This window comes from Nipponia nippon, unplaced genomic scaffold (genome assembly GCF_047370975.1).
Source record: "Nipponia nippon isolate SJK-2023a ecotype South Korea unplaced genomic scaffold, ASM4737097v1 scaffold_3, whole genome shotgun sequence".
In the NCBI taxonomy this organism is placed as follows: Eukaryota; Metazoa; Chordata; class Aves; order Pelecaniformes; family Threskiornithidae; genus Nipponia; species Nipponia nippon.
Window position 1 is genome coordinate 91,768,647 of NW_028262347.1, and position 19,070 is coordinate 91,787,716.

The 19,070-nt window shown below is 37.2% G+C and overlaps 1 long non-coding RNA gene across 1 annotated transcript in view; it reads right to left on the reverse strand.

Annotated features, from left to right (window-relative positions):
• Positions 1-14,639, reverse strand: part of LOC148054769 (uncharacterized) — a 68,426-nt gene extending 53,787 nt beyond the window's left edge. Inside the window, exons 1-2 of the long non-coding RNA XR_015706987.1 lie at positions 14,543-14,639; positions 13,333-13,385 (exon numbers count right to left, since the gene is read on the reverse strand). This is a non-coding gene — a long non-coding RNA (uncharacterized LOC148054769). The remainder of the gene's footprint in view (positions 1-13,332; positions 13,386-14,542) is intronic.
• Positions 14,640-19,070: the final 4,431 nt, after the last annotated feature.

Here is a 19,070-nt window from a genome sequence, read left to right on the forward strand (position 1 = left end):
TCTCGCTATCTGATGCCGTTACTAGTATAAACTAAAAATGGTCATTGTAAATTAGTTATGGAGCAATTAGCCATGGAGAAATTCACATATTGCACTGATTTCATACCCACAGTACACAGCTTTTTCAGAAGCTAATTCTTATTTAAGTTGTGACAAGATTGCACTGTCTTCGAGAACTGTAATGAAAAGCTGTTCCTGTGCTCCATTCCTTTGTGCACAGAAGTAACAAGTGAACAGCACAGCTGATATAGATAACTAAGGAGAATTCTGACTCTCAAGCTAAATAGAAACGTGTTTATGACTTCTTAGGTCATCAGACATCTAAAGAGGAAAAACAAAATAAAAGCAATGAGCAACGGGGAGATGATGCTATACTGTTCAGCTAAAACAATGCTAGGATTATAGCATCTGTTATTCTACTCTAGTAAAACTATTTCCATACCATTCTTCCTCTGGCATTTCAGGTGAAGTGAACAGAGATTATTCTATCGTAGAAAAGCATAGGGACTTACCAAATGACCCTACAGCAGCACATACCGATACTAAATCAACACCAAGCTGCTTGTCTTTCTCATATTAAGTATTCCCAGTAATTCAGAGTCCCATTATCCAGGCTGTACTGAGAGTGTTTCTTCAGCATCTCCTCTGTCCTAGCTTGCCAGTTTCCTGGGGTGTCTCTTCCATTTTTGGGGAAAGAAATTTCTATTCCATTTAATGAGCCACATACCCTCAACCACAGCAGTCACTGCTTTGTGCAAATTTTCACGGCAATGATTTCTAGGATCAACATGTCATCTTAGTATAACTACCTTGCAGAAAGTGAAACGCATTCTTGCTAGTTTTACATACTGCAGAAGTGATTAGGTCGTATCTCAGATCATAATATCAGTAACGATTCACTTCTAGTCAGAAAAGCACCAAACTCTCTCAACAGGAATTAAGCTCAATGGTAACAGAATGAGAAGTTTGAACCTGGTCTGAAGCTTTTCATGCTTTGAGCCCCATGATTTAAATCTTGGTAGGTCTCATGCAGAAATACTGAGAAGGCACAGACAGAGATCATTAACTCAGCTTTGCAGTACTACTTCCAACTTAGCTGTTGTTCTTTCTCATTAGAAGACTCAGCAGAATTCATAAACGGAAGCTGATCTGTGAATTAAATTTGTTCCATGATAACAGGTAAGTATCTGCAAACAAAACTGAGTTTTATGTTAGTGCTGTCTCCACAATCTCAGAGAATAAACTGCTCAGTGTGGTCATGAAAACTCCACCACCGTCTGTTCCTTTTTCAAAGGATGCAGTTATTCCTAAAATGCCTGTCAATCAAAACTGGTCAGCCAGCAAGTCTCAGCTATTCTAAGAAAAGAGCTGCACTCAGCCACAGTTTTATCTTGTGCATTACACTTCTTTCAAAGTTTTTGTCTGTCCTTAGACTCTTTACAGATCTCCAGCCTGTAGTTAGATAGAGTTCCTTCTATCCCTTTACTGACAGAAAACCCAACTTAGAGTTGTTCTTCTCTGTCCCTGCATCCTCATGCTGTTAGCCACAGAACAAACTGATCATAGTGAAATACCTCCCTATTTTTGAACTGGATCAGTTCACTGATATAATTTATCAGGCACAGTCATAAATTTATGTGATCTTTCCAGAAGCAAAGGAGGACAACAACTAGTAACCATAACACCAGAACTGTTTCAACAGCCTTCCACTTCATTACAATAAGAACTGACTGTAAACTGTATGTGGACCCACCTTATACTGTGAATACCTCCAGCCCCATGCAGCAGGAACAAATATAGCATTGTATTTCCATTACATATCCCCACCGCTACTTTCAAAAACATGCAACAAGTTTAAGAAAAAGGTAATTTATGACATCACACAGTGCAATGAAGTTGGAACAAGAGATGCCCCCCCGCCAGGACAGTCAGGCACTGCAACATGTTACCCCGAGAGGTTCTGCAGTCTCCATTCTGCCTTCAGCAGTAAGTTGGACTGGAGCCCTCTGGAAGTCCCTTCCAACCTGAGTTATCCTATGACCTTATGATGCAACAAAACCAAATGTATTTCTTTTTATGGAATGTTTGCTCTCTGTTCTTATACATACAAAACAACTTTTTATTCACTGATAGTCATTGATGCTTTGATTACATTAACATAATTAAAAACAGGTATTTGCAGAAAACCAAATGAATTCACAGAATGTTTGGAATACGGCTTCTGGGGACAAATACGTCATCTATAATAAGCAGGAAGAAAAGAAAAAGCAGAGTCTGGACTAGCAATGTATTCAGAGAAATATATTAGAAATCTAAATATCTATGCCCACTTGTCAGGCATCATTTAGAGACTGGCAGGAACAACAGCAGTCTTGATTTTCCACCAGAGCATTTTCTACATTGCCAACTGGGGGGTGAGGGAAGGAAAAAAAAAAAAAAAAAGTAGTATCTCAGATAAATCTGATGGAAATAAATAAAAGTGAAGAAGAGAGCAAGAGAATAGTTGCTTTTTCATTATTATTTGGACTGAAGCACTGAAGCAGTTACGAGAGGGAAGAAAGGGAGACAGGTTTTACTCAATGTTTCCTCTCTCTCAATTGCAAGTAGAATTAATGAATGACAATCCTCCCAGCAGCCTTCTATTTACCCTCAGAGTTTAAAGGTCTTTCTACAGACTGGTATGCTGCCCTTGCCATTTTCATAGCATGTTCTGCAAGAAACCGGTGCTTACTCAGCTGAATAAAACTCTCTCCATGTTCACTGACAGGACATGGACAAATCTCAAACTACGGGACAAGCTATCCTGAAGAAGCACCCCGAGTACATTTTCAGCAAAGCCAGGAACAGGGGCATGACAAGCAGCAGACACAACATAACATCCTCTTTCAGATACCAAGAAGAAAAAGAGCTAGTAATAAGTCTTACCTTACATGCACCCTTCTGCTACTGGGTGCTTTGCAAACATAGCTGGTTCCGCTGCCTCAAAGAGGCAAAAATGAATCTTCATTTCAGGCAAATGGTGGTGGCACATCCTTAACGTTTGAAGGTCCTAAGCCAGGAGTTTACTTAGTTGTTTTTGGCACAAAGGGCTTACGGTGTCTAGTCTAGAGCTAAACATAGAGTGGGAACATTGCCTTGCTCCCTGATAGTTTTCCCTCAATTCTACGATTAGGCTGAGGTATTCCCCTTACCCAGATCTCTGACTTTAAAAGGAAGGGGGCTAGGGGGCTGGAATCACATCCATCCTGGAATTTGGGAAGTCAAGCACAATTTTACAGCTAACTCAGATTCTGGACAGGAACTGTCTGTGGCTGTGACAGCTCAAAAGAAACACCTTCATATAGGATTTAGTGGAGACCCGCTAACCTCTTCATTTCACTAATATCACCACCTAAAGTGGCTGAGCATGCCCCCAGATCCTCATTAAAAAGATCGCTAGCCTTGGACAAAATGCCATTTGTTGTTTCTCCTCCTCTTGCTGCATTCAACCCTACACAGCTAACCTGGCACCAAGGTCTGAGAGGTCAAGAAAAAAAAAAAAATACCCAACTGTGCTGTTATTCTGGAAATACCCAATTCAAAAGTTGTTTCCTACATTTCTTTCAAAGAGTCTACTTTGCTCCAGGGTTGTAAGCAGTCGCAGTGTCAGGCAGATACTCACAAAGACAGACAGACCTGAAGGATGATGTCAGGAAACTACCAGCAAACCAAAAGGATGCTCAATAAATGAACATGGCTCAAAACACTTTTCAGGTGACTCAAAAGTGTTTTTCAGTAGATTCAGTAAAGCTAATATAGATTATATATAGCTAATATAGATTCAGGATCCTGATATAGGATTCAGGTTTGTCACATGGCAGATCATTTTAGCAAAATAGAGAATCATTGAAGAAATAATGACCAATTATGTGGCCAGTTTGCAAACTGATTCTAGTAGCAACAGCACCAAAATATTTTGCTGTAGCGTATTTTAAAACAGCTGTAAAAGAATAAATGCATAGACAGGAAAAGCATCTTAGGTAGAAGTAGTATCTTTCACTAGACCAAATGGTATTCCTGGAAAAGCCAGATGATATTCCAGACATAAAAGCCTTTCTTCATATCAGAAACAGAAGCAGCAGTTTCCAAGGTACACGAGTTCTGCTGAACTGATAGAGTTTAGGGCTAGATCAAGTAGACCATCTTTTAAAGAAATGAGAATTTAAAACAAAAAAAAAAAAATCCTAGCAAAAATATAACTTAAGACCATTGAAAACTTAGGTCTAATCATGCTGAATGAGTATTTCTTGAAGAGAAAAATAATACCAATAAATGTAAGGAATACAGATACAACCGCCACCAGGTTATCTTATTTTTCAGCATAGGACATACAAAGGAAAGTGTGCTCTCAGTAGTGAGCATATTAGACTTCCCTTTTGGTTTAGAAAATTTGATAGAAGTCATAGTTCCAAAACCTTTTCCAAATTCTACATAAACAATTCCCATTGCACAACCATTACAGCTACAGGTAAACAGGAAACCCATTCTAATCTGGGCAAAACATCACTTACATTTTTGTCTACTTCAAACAGGTAAATACACCCACTTTTTAGTTTGCCATTAGAACATTACTGGTTTATGAGCTATGTCTGAGAGCATATACCATCCCTCCAATTTTTCTTCCTTTTCTCCTTCTCATCTACATAAACTGCAAGCAAACCTTTGGCTCTTAACAGACAAATTAACATCCTTTTGCAAAGGAATCAAGGAGTTTGATACATATAAAACCCACTGCTGCAAGCTAAAATAGTCACTCCTTTATTTGAGAGAATATATTTACAAAACAAAGTAAGATATATGTAGACTTTTAGTTACATTATATAAAAATTAGGGTGACTCCTTTTACAACAGCTTGGCTGCATTAGGGAAATACCAATACCTTTCTATCATTTTAATGATGTTGTGGGGTCAGTTGAAGTTAATGGAGTTGCACCATAGATTAATTCAGACCAATTAAAGACAGCAAATTAATTGAAGGCATCTCACTCTTGCAAATCAAAAAAGTAAACCTTTGTTGAAGCTTCAACTACTGTCTGCTCCACCTCTCTGCCAGGACCTGTACCCCCAAAGCAGTGCTGGTGGAAGAGAACATGTGCGTGTGCCTAAGCTACTGCTGAAGTGGCTAAGAGAGTTCATAGGATCCTAAGGTAATTCCGGTTGGAATACAACTCGGAGCTCCCGTCACTGCAGAGGGACCAGCAACCTTGAGCAAAAGGATGCAATAGCACAGTAGTTATCAGAGGTAACAGTCTAAGCCATAATTACTAGATCCATCAGGCCTACCTGGTGACAACCCCAGAAGGATCACAAAAATTATGCACATAGATCCTGCTCTCCATTCTCAGAGAGCTGCCATGTAACAGCATCCATTCTTTTCTGACCATTTTACATTAGCTTTTACCCAGCTGAGCTAACTCTGATCTCATTCAAGTCAAGGAGACTTTTGACACTTAAATGCTGATGGACTTTTACCCTTTTACCTATAACAGTACCCAAGACGTCATACAACTCATTAGAGGTACTACCCTACTGCCTAGAACCTGGAGCACTGCAGGGTGTATTCCCCTACAGTGTTTGTTTCTCCTTGCACTGCATATTTATAGAGATACACAACATGGTGACCACAGTCCTGCACTGCTCTACTTAAAGACACCCTTCATACATTGATGTGAACCATCACTGCCTCTGCACAAGCACAAACCCACCAATCTAGACACCATGATTTGCAGTACATTTTCTTAATTCATATAACTTTTGGCTGATTTGTATTTTCATGTCTTTTAGCAAGTAACAATTAAAGCTATTCAGAGAGACAAAAGAAGCCACAAAGTGAATTCAGAATGTCAAAATGAGTACAACTTTAATTTTGAGGAGCTGCATCATACATTCAGCCTCCATAACAACTGCTTTTAATTGAAACATTTCAAGCGAGTTTTCACTGAATTCTAATTTTTATTTCCAAATGTTTATGATTCAGGATGTTCTGTGATTAGGTGAAGGGTTTCTTCTTTTTTTTCTTCTTTTCCTCCTGATGGACATTGCCATGAGAACTACAGTGAAATGCATTCCTCCTACTCTGGTAATAAGGTACATATTTGATTTTAAATTATAAAAGGCAATACTTTTTTTGGTGGTGTTACTTTTAGTAACACAAATCAGGCCAGCTGGAGATGTTATTTCTACCCTGGAGAGTCTTGTGCAATGTTTTAAATTGTAAAGGGAAATAAGCGATTCTAGCTTTTATGATAACACAATTCACAGTGACTTCTCTTGGTATTATTTTTCTGGGAATTGCTGCACACTGCAGACTAACGTAAACTTCTATGAGCACCTTGAGAGAAATATGCATTTAAAAGTTTATTTAGGCAAGGTAAAAGATTACATTGAGAAGAATACATTAGCATACGCTAGGCAGAATAGAGCCAGATCTCCACCATGGCTTCATTTTCCTCATGTATGAGGAAAGTGTCATGAACAAATGAGTTTAAATTTCCTGCTTCCAATTGGATGCGAAGTCCTAATCTTTACGTTCCAGTCAAGTCCAACAGACAGAAACACACATTCCTTTGTCAGAATAACTGAAAACAGTTCTTCCTGGGCAACATGAGTGACAACCTGAGTGATGTAACTTTAACTGTTTTTTATAAAAGTTTTCCAAAAGTAGTTTAACAATATTGATCCTGAAAAATTAATTTCTCAAGCCAAAATGGAATAAGCATCATGAGGGCTTTTGTGTGTTTATTCAGTATTAGTTCAGTTTAGATCCTGGGATAGATGCCACAAATTTAAAATGAGCAACTACGGTGAAGGTTGATAAGCCTAAAGGAATAATGCTGACACTGCAGAATTCTTGTGTCCTATAGGCAATTTTTTCATTCTAAATAGTCTCTGTAATACCAGTACCCCTACCTTCTGTTTTACATGAAAACATACCTCTCTCCTAAACAATTGTTGTTTGCAGACAATAACAATTACAGTGATTTCCAAATCCATGTGGAAATCAAATTTTCCCACCCACCCACCCCCCCCCCCGCTCCAATGTAGTAAACAGTTTTGAAAGGAAAAGATCCAAGTTGCCTTTACGCTAATAATCTTTAAAAACAGATCTGTACATATTATCAGAGAGGGACAAGAAAAATTATTTGGAAACAGCACTCAGTAGTAACTGGTGGCTCAACACAGAAACGTATCCTATCACATTCTCATATTATAAGTGGAAGTTCTTGCTACAACCTGTAATTCTACAAAGTCCAAGAGATTTGGCCCAAGCTAACTTTTTAAAATCACTTTCAGCCTACATTCCATCCATAAAAAGACCATAACTAAAGCTCAAATAGGTTTTTTTGACAACATATTAGATATCTAACAGGTTCTAATTCTTCTTTCCTTCCACATAACACATCTATCTCTCTTTTTTTAAAGTATGAAGATTAATTTGAATAAACAACCTTCAACAAATGAAATTTAAAGTCAGTTGCATCTCATAATATAAATGATACAAATTGCCCCTTTTCTACCTCTCTTTTTGCTCCCCCAGTTATATTTTCCAAACATTGAAAACAACATTAGCTGTATGGACAGACAGTTAAGATAAGTCTATCTTCTGGCACAGCTGGCAAGAAGCAATGTAAGTAGTAAGAGTTCATTCTGCAATAGGAATTGGTATGAAGTATATATGAAGGAATTACATCAATGAATTTTGTTCACTCAGGAAAAACATCAACCTAATAGTTCTGTAGAAATGGCAGGAAACCGCTGCAAAAGAAACTTCTTTCTCTGGGGGATATGGAAAGAAGTGGACTACTGTACTGCAGACTTTTGAATTTATCCCTGTATCTAATTTGAATGTTATATATTTAAATACTAGATCTGTAGATAAAAGAAGTTAGCCTTCTCCCCCCTAATATGTTCCTACCTTCGCATAAACATACATAGCTACTCCATTAAAAGAGTTAACTGCTTTGACTGAAAGTGAGGATTTTATCTTTTTCACAAAATTGCAGAGATTCCTCACAAAAACATACAAACTAGATTTCCAGTTTGCTGGTTTTGTTACCAAGTCCAGTTCTAAGAAAAGTATCTTTTCATTCACAGTGTCTCTATCCATTGTTTACTCCATCTTTGCCCTTTAATAAAGTTTGGAATAAGCAATTCTAAAGAGTTCTTGTATATAAACATTGGCACAAATAAAAATGACAATAGAACCATAGTAGGAGTAAAAGAATACAGGACACACACATGCTTGGTGTGCTTTTTCACCCTTCTAACAGAAGAGGAGAAAAGGTCTACACCCTAAATTGCTTATAGTTTATAGACAAAGAATTAAAGTTAAAGTATCAGTTAAAAAGTAATTTTCCACACAGGAGACAGAGATGGTCAGAGAAGTTGTATTTGGTTGGTTTTGTTGTTGCTTTTTGTTTGGTCAGGGTTTTTAATATATGACACAGATTGTAATAAGTTTTAATGAATTGCTTCTTAAGGGCTCTTGCTGGAAAAAAGTCCTTATTCTGCAAGAATGTAATATACATATATTTTTAGTTGTTTGCCTGAGTGGAAGTCTAAATTTGTAAATATAAAATGGTTTATTCCCAACATGTGTTCAACAGCTACATTTTTGTGAGACACTGGCATACGGAGAAAGCTCACAGAAATCAGGTTAGGAGAGCTGTCCTATGCAAAGGATTCAATGGGGAAGAAGCACAAGGCATCTCTGTGGGAGCTGGGCAAGTGGGCAGGCAAAGCTCAAAGTTTTAATAGGACAATAGAGATGATGTGCAAAAATAAGATACGAAAAAAACCTAGATGGCAGAAAGAGAATGGTGCAAACCTCCAAAGTCAGAAAGAAGCTTGGAAACAGTAACCTCTCATCGCCCTGTTCTGCCTCTCTGCAGTTCAATTCCTTAATTTATTCTAGTCTGACACATTAGCAACCTCAGTCGTCTCAAAGCAATCAACAAGTCTATTGCTCAGGATGAAGATCAAACTGATTGTTAAATGGTGGTTTGTCAGATTGCCAGGATGCCTCTTTAGAAGAAATATATTATTACAATTTCAGCAAGTCCATTAATGTCACAGTCTAAAGCAAGTACAATGGGCATTCATTTTCCTGTGTCAGTCTTAGGTATAGGTACATATTCCTGGGATGAAGGATAAGCTACTGCTGTAACCATTCTATTTTACTTCTCTCATCTTCCAAACTTCCTCCCACAGATGCACACAAACTATGCTAATTCTTCCCTGCTTTGCAGTCATATGCAGAAGCTCTCAACTAAGATTAGAGCCCCAGTGTGCTGTACATCAGTAGCAAGTCACGATCCTTGCCTCAGAGAGCTCACAGGTTAAATAGCCAAGACAGGCAAATGATAGGAGAAATAATGGAGAAAGCTAGAGATAAAGTTACTTGCCCAAGGTCACACAGCAGGCCAGGAACAGAACCTCTTCCCTTCCTAATAGGTCACATTTCCTCTCACCTTTTGCTGAACTTTCTTCTCTGCCTCTTCTCCTCAGTTATGAATAATTCATTCTCTAGCTCTCAGGTCAAGATTGCTGTTCACATACGATACCATTAACCAGATAAGAAGTCTTATGCTACCATATTAAAAATACTAAAAAGTATGGTAAGATGACAACTTCTCAGCCAAGAATGTTGCTACTGTGGCTTCTTTATCCATATGCATTTAGAATTGTTTCTTATTTACTGTTACCGGTGTAACTAATTTTGTCTCTTTCTGCCTGCCCATAGCAAGGATTTAATTTCTGCAATTTATAGCTTGAAATGTGAAGAAATTCTGCATTCAGATTAGCTGTAACATTTCCTTTGCCCCATAAGTATTTTGAGTTTGTAGAGTTTACTGCAATGTGGTAACGAAATTTAGTAGTGTAAAAGAGAACTGCGAATTCTGCTACTAATAAATTTTGCATTTGCACTTTTCCACATAAGCTAGATCACACATTCAAATGACTTGGAGCCTGAAAGAAATTCTAACTAGTGACTTGCTCTACATAGGTAAACAGAATTGTTGTCTTGACATTAACTAGACTAAATTACTGCACTGAATGAAGTTCACTGACCTGATTTCTGAAAGTGCTAGATACAGCTCCTATTGACCATAACTGTGCTAATAAATTGACGTTTTTTAAATGGAGGTTGTCCATTGCTCAATTTCCCTAAATCAGTTTGTCAAAGAGAGTGTCCTTTGGCTACCTTCTATTAACTATAGTATAACATCCAAAACAGTTATAAATAACATGCCTTAAGCCTTTAATAGAAATGCTGATCACATCATCTTCTGTCATTATCTTTGGACTCCACGCCTAAATTCTGGACTTTTCTTGTTACATTTTCTTAGTTTGAGGGGTACAATACTCGCACTGCACAGAAAACTGCTATATAATTTTAAATCACCCATTAAAAAAAATGGAGACCATGCAATGATTACTAAGGAAATGAGAAGGGTACATTACACAGTGAGGACAAATAAACAGAAACAGTGGCTTTCTTTCAGTTGTCCAAATTGCTGGTGCACATCTCCCACAGCAGAATTATAGCCCTTGGAATTTATGGGCAGAGTGGGCCCTCTTACCCAGCCATCAGTCTCTGGTGAAAACTGCAGGATATTGGGATTCCTTTACCTAAATGTCATGATGTATTGTTTGACTAGAGGATGGTCTGGGTAAAGAAGGTAACATATAACTACTCTTTGTCTAACACTCGCATAAATTACATACCTAACTTTAGATCCTGAAATACACTATACCAAGTATTTCTTAATAGCATACTTTATATAATAAAATTTCAATGTAGCATAAGGTTGCAGACTAGTGAAGAACAAATAGGTGGACTGCTATAGCAACTGTATGAAACAGCTCCAAGTAAACCTAAATGAAAGTGAGATAAATGCATCAGGGACATCTCTCATTTTCAAGTTTAGATGCTGATGCTTGATTGCAATGCACCAACTTAAAGATTGCTCATCAACCTTAGGACTCTATGGGTGATGAAAGAGAAGACAAACACCAAATAAAGGGGTGGCTGTACCTTGGTCAGTATGGCAGATGAGATCGCACAGCTCTTAGTTTGCAATTGAGTATTGTGACTAGCTGGGCAATAAATAAGTTCTTGGGTTCCAAAGCTTTCTCCGACTGAAGTATAATTCTTCTTCACAAACGATTTTGCTTACAACAAAACCCATGTCAAAAAGTAAAGAGAAACACAGAAACAATGAGGCCATAAAACCAAAGAATCATGATCTTCAAGCTGAACAGTGACTTTACTTAGCAACATGTTACAAATTGGCTTGCATGTGAGTGCAGAATTGGACACAGTGACTTCTAGAGACACTTTAGAGTCTACATCATTCCATGGTTCTATACAAGCTGCATGTTTGGCCTCTCATTTCAAAGCTTGCCCTGGCCTCATTCAGGCTCACATACCACTTCTCTTTAACAGAAAAGGAATGGAAAAAGATTTTAAAGGCAGAAAACTCGCACTATTTACTCACATTCAAATGAAGTGAACTTTAGACTAGGAAGTAGAAATAAATCATAATAGATTTTTAAAAACCTATTCATAGAAAAGTTCCTGTCATCCTTTCTGAAAATAATTTCAGAAAGTGCCAGTGGATGTTTCAGTTCCAGCAAATACATGCCTGAGACCTCAGTATTAGAAGCACTAAAGAGAGGGCACTCCTACGGGGGGCAGGGGGAAGGTGTGTAGTTAACTTAATCAATCACTGTTCACGCATATTGGATTTACAATTTAAAAAAAAAAAAAAATCCATGCAGCTTTAATTACTTATCCTTAATCTAAAAGCCTCACATTTTCTACCATTTTCATTTAATTTGAAACTTAAATACTTCAGTTTTGCAATAGTTTTCCCTGTTGTATTGTCTTTTGAAATCCAATAGCAGCACGAGCAGACAGTAAATTAGTCTGTAGTCATTAAAAAGACAAGCTGAAAGATGGACTAGCAATAAAATCAAAACATAGAACCATATTACTATAAGAGAAGTATTTGAGCTGTCTAATACTATATATAATTGAACTGCTAATGCCAGTTTAAGCTTACAGAATCTCATGTGCCTCATGTTAACATTATGAAACAAGAAACAAATCAGGAATTAGATAATAAAGAATAGGTGCTACACGTGACTTTTAACCTCTTGGCAGATAAAGATTGTGCAAAAATTTTCCCACAGGTAGAAACAGTGTTACGCGCTGTACTGCAACTTGCCCCTCACCATTTTCAGCACTGTGCTACAACAGGATGCATGGTAGGATGTGCAGCAGCCCTTTATTGTGAGCTGTTCCTTAGTTTTCAGTGAAGGTTAAACAAAGGTATCCTAAGCAAAATAGATCCTCTCAGCTGGAGCAGGAGGAGGAGAGATCTCAGAATGGCCCCTACCAGTACTGGACCTTAGCCTGAGTAGTCAAAGCAACACTTCTGGCAAATTAACTACTTTGTAACACACAGCAGCAAAGGGAAACAACCATCACACACAGGAAAGACTATTTTAAAAATTTCTTATTGAAAGCAAGATGGTCACATAACTTTTCTGACACAGTACTATTTACGTACCTAAAAAGAACAGGATTTACCTTCAATTTTAATTGACACAAATGCACAGTGACATTGTTCCTTAAAAATTTTAGGAGGAAACTAATGTGAAATGGATCTAATGTGAAACAGACCTAGGATCCTCCAAAATGCAATGTTTCCTGAAAGCATGTTAAAAAGCATCCAGATTCTCTCTCCACTAATTTCACTTAAGCCAGCCAAGAAGACTCAAGACTTCTGTTTACCTAAGTATCTTCAAAATATGTCTACTGCTTTACATAGCCAATTACTTTTCTCTATGATTCTCTAATTACTTTTTGATCCAAGTAGTGCTTACACTCATAAAAACTCACTACAGTTTTAACACACTGATGAATGTAAAAAGTTATATTGTTAAACCAGAGACATACACAAAAAAATTTCTTACTTGTTTTAGGGCAGGTAAATAAAAATCATATGAACAGACTTGGGGTGGGAGGGATGACAAATTTTGGATAACCAGAACCTATTTGCAAGGCGTTTTGTTTTTTTTTTTTTTTATTTATTCGGTGGTATAGACAAGGATACATACCAAGGAATACAGTTTATCTGTTTCAAACCTCCTGTCACAGAACTTGGAAAAACAGATAAACACCTCCCAGTTTGAATGGGAATAATGAAACAGGACATTAATTTTTGTCTGAACAAACATTTCACACCTAGAGTAACAAAACAGAGGGAAAGACAAGCCTCTTACCGCAGCTCAGTTCTGACAGTGGCCTGCAACTCCTGTGAACATTTTTCCACCATCTGTAAAAGATACAAAAATATTTACTGAGGCAAGAAGAGACTGATTTTACACCGTTTAGTAAGGGCATTCACAAAAAAGTCACATTCATGCCTATCACCAATCCCATTTAAAACTAAATACTCCATTCCAAGTGCAACAGCACTAGTACCCTTTAACATTAGGACATTTGATTCAGTGACAGAAGATGGTAAAAAAACCCCACACTCCAAATCAAATCTGAATCACTTTGGAAACAGACTGATACTGATTCATTTCCAAAAACCTCAACTTTTTAAATATTTCTCTAGTCTATGAAATAGTTTACACAAATAAACTACAATCTAGTTATATCTTCATAAAGAAAGAATTAAAGGATGGTAATATAATTAATGCCAACCAGGATACGTTTATGGAAAATGCATCTCAACTAACTTGATGAGATTAAAAGTTGGTATTAAAAAGAAAATTGCTTGATGTAGTTAGAATTTTATGTGGATAAATTAGAGCTGGTACTTCCTGAAATGTTGACTGAGAACCTAGAACAAAACAAAGTCAATACATGTCATGTGCTAATCAAATTAAAAGCTGATTAACTGACAAATCTCAGTTGAAAGTCTAAGCAGAAAAATCTCCATCAGGGGATCAGAATTTTTAATGGGTTCCTGCAGATTTTTAATAATTTATTTTTTACTATTAGCCACCTGATAGGAAAAACTAACTAGTAAAATCTGAAGATGAGACCAAGAAAACAGTAAGCAAGAAGCAGGGTGTGTCGTGGATGCAACAAGGGCATATAGCAGTGGAATCCAGTGCAACACGCACTTTAACACCACTAAATGTAAACACAGGCAAACATTTTGGCACACAGAATGCAGGGTGGAGGATTCTTTCTGAACTACTGCATCACAGGACAGCAGTGGGAGCTCTGACGTGTTTAGGTCTTGCTTGTTTGCTATATTTTGTCTTACAGAAGATCAACTTCAGTTCTTTAACACAATTTTAAATTATTACTATACGTGTGTGTGCGCACTCATCTCGATGCACATACATGTACATATAAAAGTATGTTCTTCCTCAGGGTAACAAATATGCAAGGGGAAAGCATGCTCTTTACACAATAGGATTAATATGTTGCCATTTTTTATGTATTCGTTTTTTATGGATCCAAGTTCCTCACCTTAGTGAGGAATGAAATGAAACACCCCTGCGTCACGACACTCCAATCAGTGTGCTAGAACTAGTGACAACCAGCAATTCCTTCTCTTCAACAAGTATGTTCCTGAGGGCTGGGAAACTGTATTTACAAGAAGATACAATGTTAAAAATCAGCTGAAGATAACAAACCCCCCCCATAAGCCAAAACTTTATTCTCAAAATATTACTGTAATTCCAATATTATTCTTCTCTCTATTATACTTTTCTTAAAAATATCTAGTTCGAAGAGGGCCATGGTCAACATTTTAAGCATCTCCAAAACAACCATTTACAAAACTGATTAAAAAGTACCAAACAGAAACACCACCTATGTGCAACTCTGAGACCAACTGCCAGCAGAATAATTAGACTGAAGAAGAAGCCATATGAATGCACATGGATTTCCCCCATCTGGTTCAGAAACAACGCAGGCAAATTGTTCTTCACATACTTTGTTTTCAGCATCATATCCATTTTTTTAAATTCCAGTCATATCATGATAGATAGGATAGAAAACACATGCTAGCAGAGAAAGTACTAAAAATTAATTTTTGCTTATGATAGTCAATAGTCTGGCATAAGAACTTTTCTGAAAGGTAGTGATTGTCCTTTCTTCAAATAGGACAGTTTCATAAATAATAAATCACATCATCATATTAATCCTAGAGCACAACCTACTATTTGCTTCACAAGCACAGTTCACAGAAATTAGTTTCATCGGCTGTATAGATATATAAAAATAAATAAATGAGCGGGGGAGGGCAGGTAGAGTATCTCAGAAGTTAATTAGGAGTATAAGTTAATTTTCAGAAGTGAAATGTAGTACAATTTAGTGTTGGCTATAACCCAGCCTCCATGCTAACTGCTATCAAAAAGTAGACTCATTCTCATCCTCTGCCCTCAACCACTTGTTTACAGCCCTGCCCCTGCTTTGGGCCTAGCGAGTATGCTGATCTGACACAAAAAAAATCAAACCCAAATATCAAAACAACCCCCATCATCTTTCTATTATTTAAGGGCACCTTAAAGTCATATTTCTCAACTTATTTAGGGACACAAAGACACATATATGTGTAACTACCTTTCCAAATCCAGCCCTTGCTTGTCAAAAATCTACAATGTTCAAATGAATGATGTTATTCAAACTTAATATTAAATGGCACATATGCCTCAGCTATTAGTGTTCGTATCTAATATTCCAGCATCTCTTGTGGTAAATTATTCCCTGTAACTGAAAAGTAATTATCACAAAGTTATTGGGTTATCAGACTTCTAATGATGTTATAATCACTTTCATTATACAATTGATTTGTCACAAACGTTCATATGACAAATATTATTGACCTCCTGGCACTCCTATAATGTAATTAAAGTTTCAGTTATTATTGCCCCCCTGTGCTGCTGAAGACTCATCACAGAAGCCACAAAGTACCTGCAGTCACTTTTTGGCTCAGCAGGAGTAGGAGACGTAGGCAGACATTATTTTGCCACTTATTGTCTGTAACCTTACTTTCTCAATACTTCTGTCTTAGTGTTTCAATACCCTACTCTGTTTCTTTATTTAGCTATGCTTCATTTACCCCAACTACATCATATTTCTCTTCAAATACAAAACTTATTTCCTATTCTGCACTTTTGCTTTGTATGCTTGCTACGCTTGCACCAAAACCAAATTAGTTCCTGCTTTTCTTTGCCTGGTATTTTCCTTCTTGATGAAGTAACAGCCCAATTAATTAACTTTCCAATTTTTTTCCGATTTTTCAACTTCTGCTTTTTAGCACAATTACTTTTCCCATTCATTTCTCTCTGGAGATTTTGCTGAATCTATCCAAAAGTTCAGAAGAACAGACCGAAGGAAGTGCGAGTACACCATCAGTCTTATTTTAGCAGCCCTCCCATCCAAACCTATCAAGCTAGGTAGATTTAGTACGGCATTCTCATCTTCAACAAGCTGTCATTTTGAAACAACATGAGAGCTTTGTGAGTCACCTTTTGAAAAAATGAGAGCCCTAAAATCTAGTATTGTTAATACATTTATTCGAAGTTGCTACTTTCATACAGATCTACCCAAGACCCATCTTTTCTTTTTCTCATCTCACAATTGCTTTGAAGTTTAACTGATTGAGGCTAAAGTGCCTGCTAGCAACAGGGGGTTAATATAGTTTGCATAGTGACTTCTGAAAGTCTATGAGGCCATTAAACTATCCATCTGCCTACACATCTTCTCCTTCATCTCAGAGACGACCACATTTTAAAAGCCATAGAGGATTAAAAACCACAGGATGAGGGAAACTTTTTTCCCTCCCTAATGTTTAACATTTTTCTGTCCTCTAGGACTGATCCAATATGATTAAGCATTAGGGAAGTAGGGAAGAATAGTACTATAAAAAAATATGTCCAAAATAGTAGAAATTCTGCAGAGTGATTGTTAAAGTATATCTTTAAGTTAGTAAAAAGGGAAGCTAATACCAAGAACAAATAATGCTGGAAAAAATAAATCTAAAATATGCAAACCATTAAAAAATTCTAGAGGAAAATCTTGGTCAAAAGGAGTAAAAAGTAATAAGTATTTTAGGGTTTGGGGCATTCCTGGCGTTTAAATTACTGCATTACCAAATGAGATGGAAAGAAAAAAAACGAAAGTTATGTAACAAACATATATTGAAGAAAGGATGAATGAATCCTCATTGTCAGAAGTGAGAAGAATATCCAGTAAGCCTTCTAAATTGTCTTCATATTTAGATGTAATTCTTGCCTGTGCAGGAATCTGCAATGTCATGTCACAAGTAGAATACATCTGATATGGAGAAAAGATTCCAGGAGTAGGTTAACAGCATCTGACTTGCATTGCAGTTAAAACCATGTAGATCAGGAGCAACTTCAGTAAAGTCAAGGGAATGAGAACAAATCTGGCCCATCATTCACTAACCACATATATTCATAATCCATTTTCTGATAGGCAACAAGAACATTAAGCAGCAACCATGCAGATTAATTTTAAAAGGCAAATTTCAGAATCCATATTGTAGTTCTCTAATGTCCTGCACCTTATGTCACCATTTCAATCTTTCCAAAGATCTCCATAAGTTATGAATATTACACTCTAAGAACATATTGCCAGCTGTGTAACAGTTTAAATCACTAGATGAGATCTGTAAACAGGTGAGAATCAGCTGTCTCATTTACCCTGCAGACCACTCTCATTTAGATCACAAAAATGACAGAAACAATAGGAGAAATACACTCTTGTAAAGCGAGAGCTACAATTTCTACCTTGAAACTCAATTTTATTAGTAAGCATAATTGTATCTCCCAAAATAGCATTAATCTGCTCATGAGAGCCACCCATGTCAGAACATACAGCAGCGCGATCAACTTCGAGAGAACAGGAAGTATTTTATATAGCACAAGGCTTTTATAGAATACCTTCAAAACAGACTTAAGTGCTCGAAATTCAGAACAAATAACACAGAAGATCTGGGGGTAGGAGAGGCTGGCTAGAAAATACAAAACTTTCACATAAATAATAAAGCTTATGTCATATACACCTAACTGCTACTGTGCTACCAGCTGCTTAGCAATGTCCTCTGACAAAAAAAAAAAAAAAAAAAAAAAATACAACCAAACTTATCTTTTGGTCATGACGAGTTCACTTACCAAAAATAGTGATATTTGTACTCAGACTTTAAAGACACTTAGCAGGACAGCTGATCTAATCTTAAGAGCTCACTGCACTGCAAAGCGTCTTACTGCTTGTCTCTCTGCAACTTGCTCCATGCCTGGCTATGCAGTCCTGTCTCCTTCCATACCCCCGTATAGCCTCTTATTTGACTGCGCCATGTACAGGTTCAACTCAGTGAGACAGCAGAAAACTACTCGCACTTTCTACTGTGTTCATTTCCTGCAGGCTTAGTGAGCTGAAGCAATTCCTTGAGGGGTCAGACGAACCGAACTGGAGCCACACACAGGCAGAAGTGTGGAAGGAGCGAGATTGCATCTTTTAGTTGCCACAAGCTTAGATCAGTTTAAGCCATTTCATCTAACTTCAACCATAAGGAAGAGTGACCGGAGGTTCGATCTGACTTTCTGTGTTTTCTTGTTACAACAATGCAGGAGAAAGACAATACTGCCAGGCTACCAATGTCTAAGAGCTCTTCACAGGAAATTCAGAAGAATGTTCTCGCTCTTCAGAACAAGTGATTTCTAGCAGCCTGATGATGCTGCATGCAGGGAGGTGGAAGAGTTCAGGCAGAGCCAAAGAAACCCATCAAGCATTTTTTTTCACCAGTTTGGAGGTAGAATTTCAACAAAAGAATTTTCTTTTTGTATGCTCCCTGGCATATCAGTGTTCTGCCTGTGACTGCACAAATAAATATGAATCCCATTTCTGAAGCGTTAAATATCTCTCCACTCTGCTCCATTTGGAAGCAGTTTAGGGATCATTAGGCTAAAATAAGATGCAAAACCAAAGTTACAACAGCAGGACTGAAAATAGAGACCTAGTTTAAAAA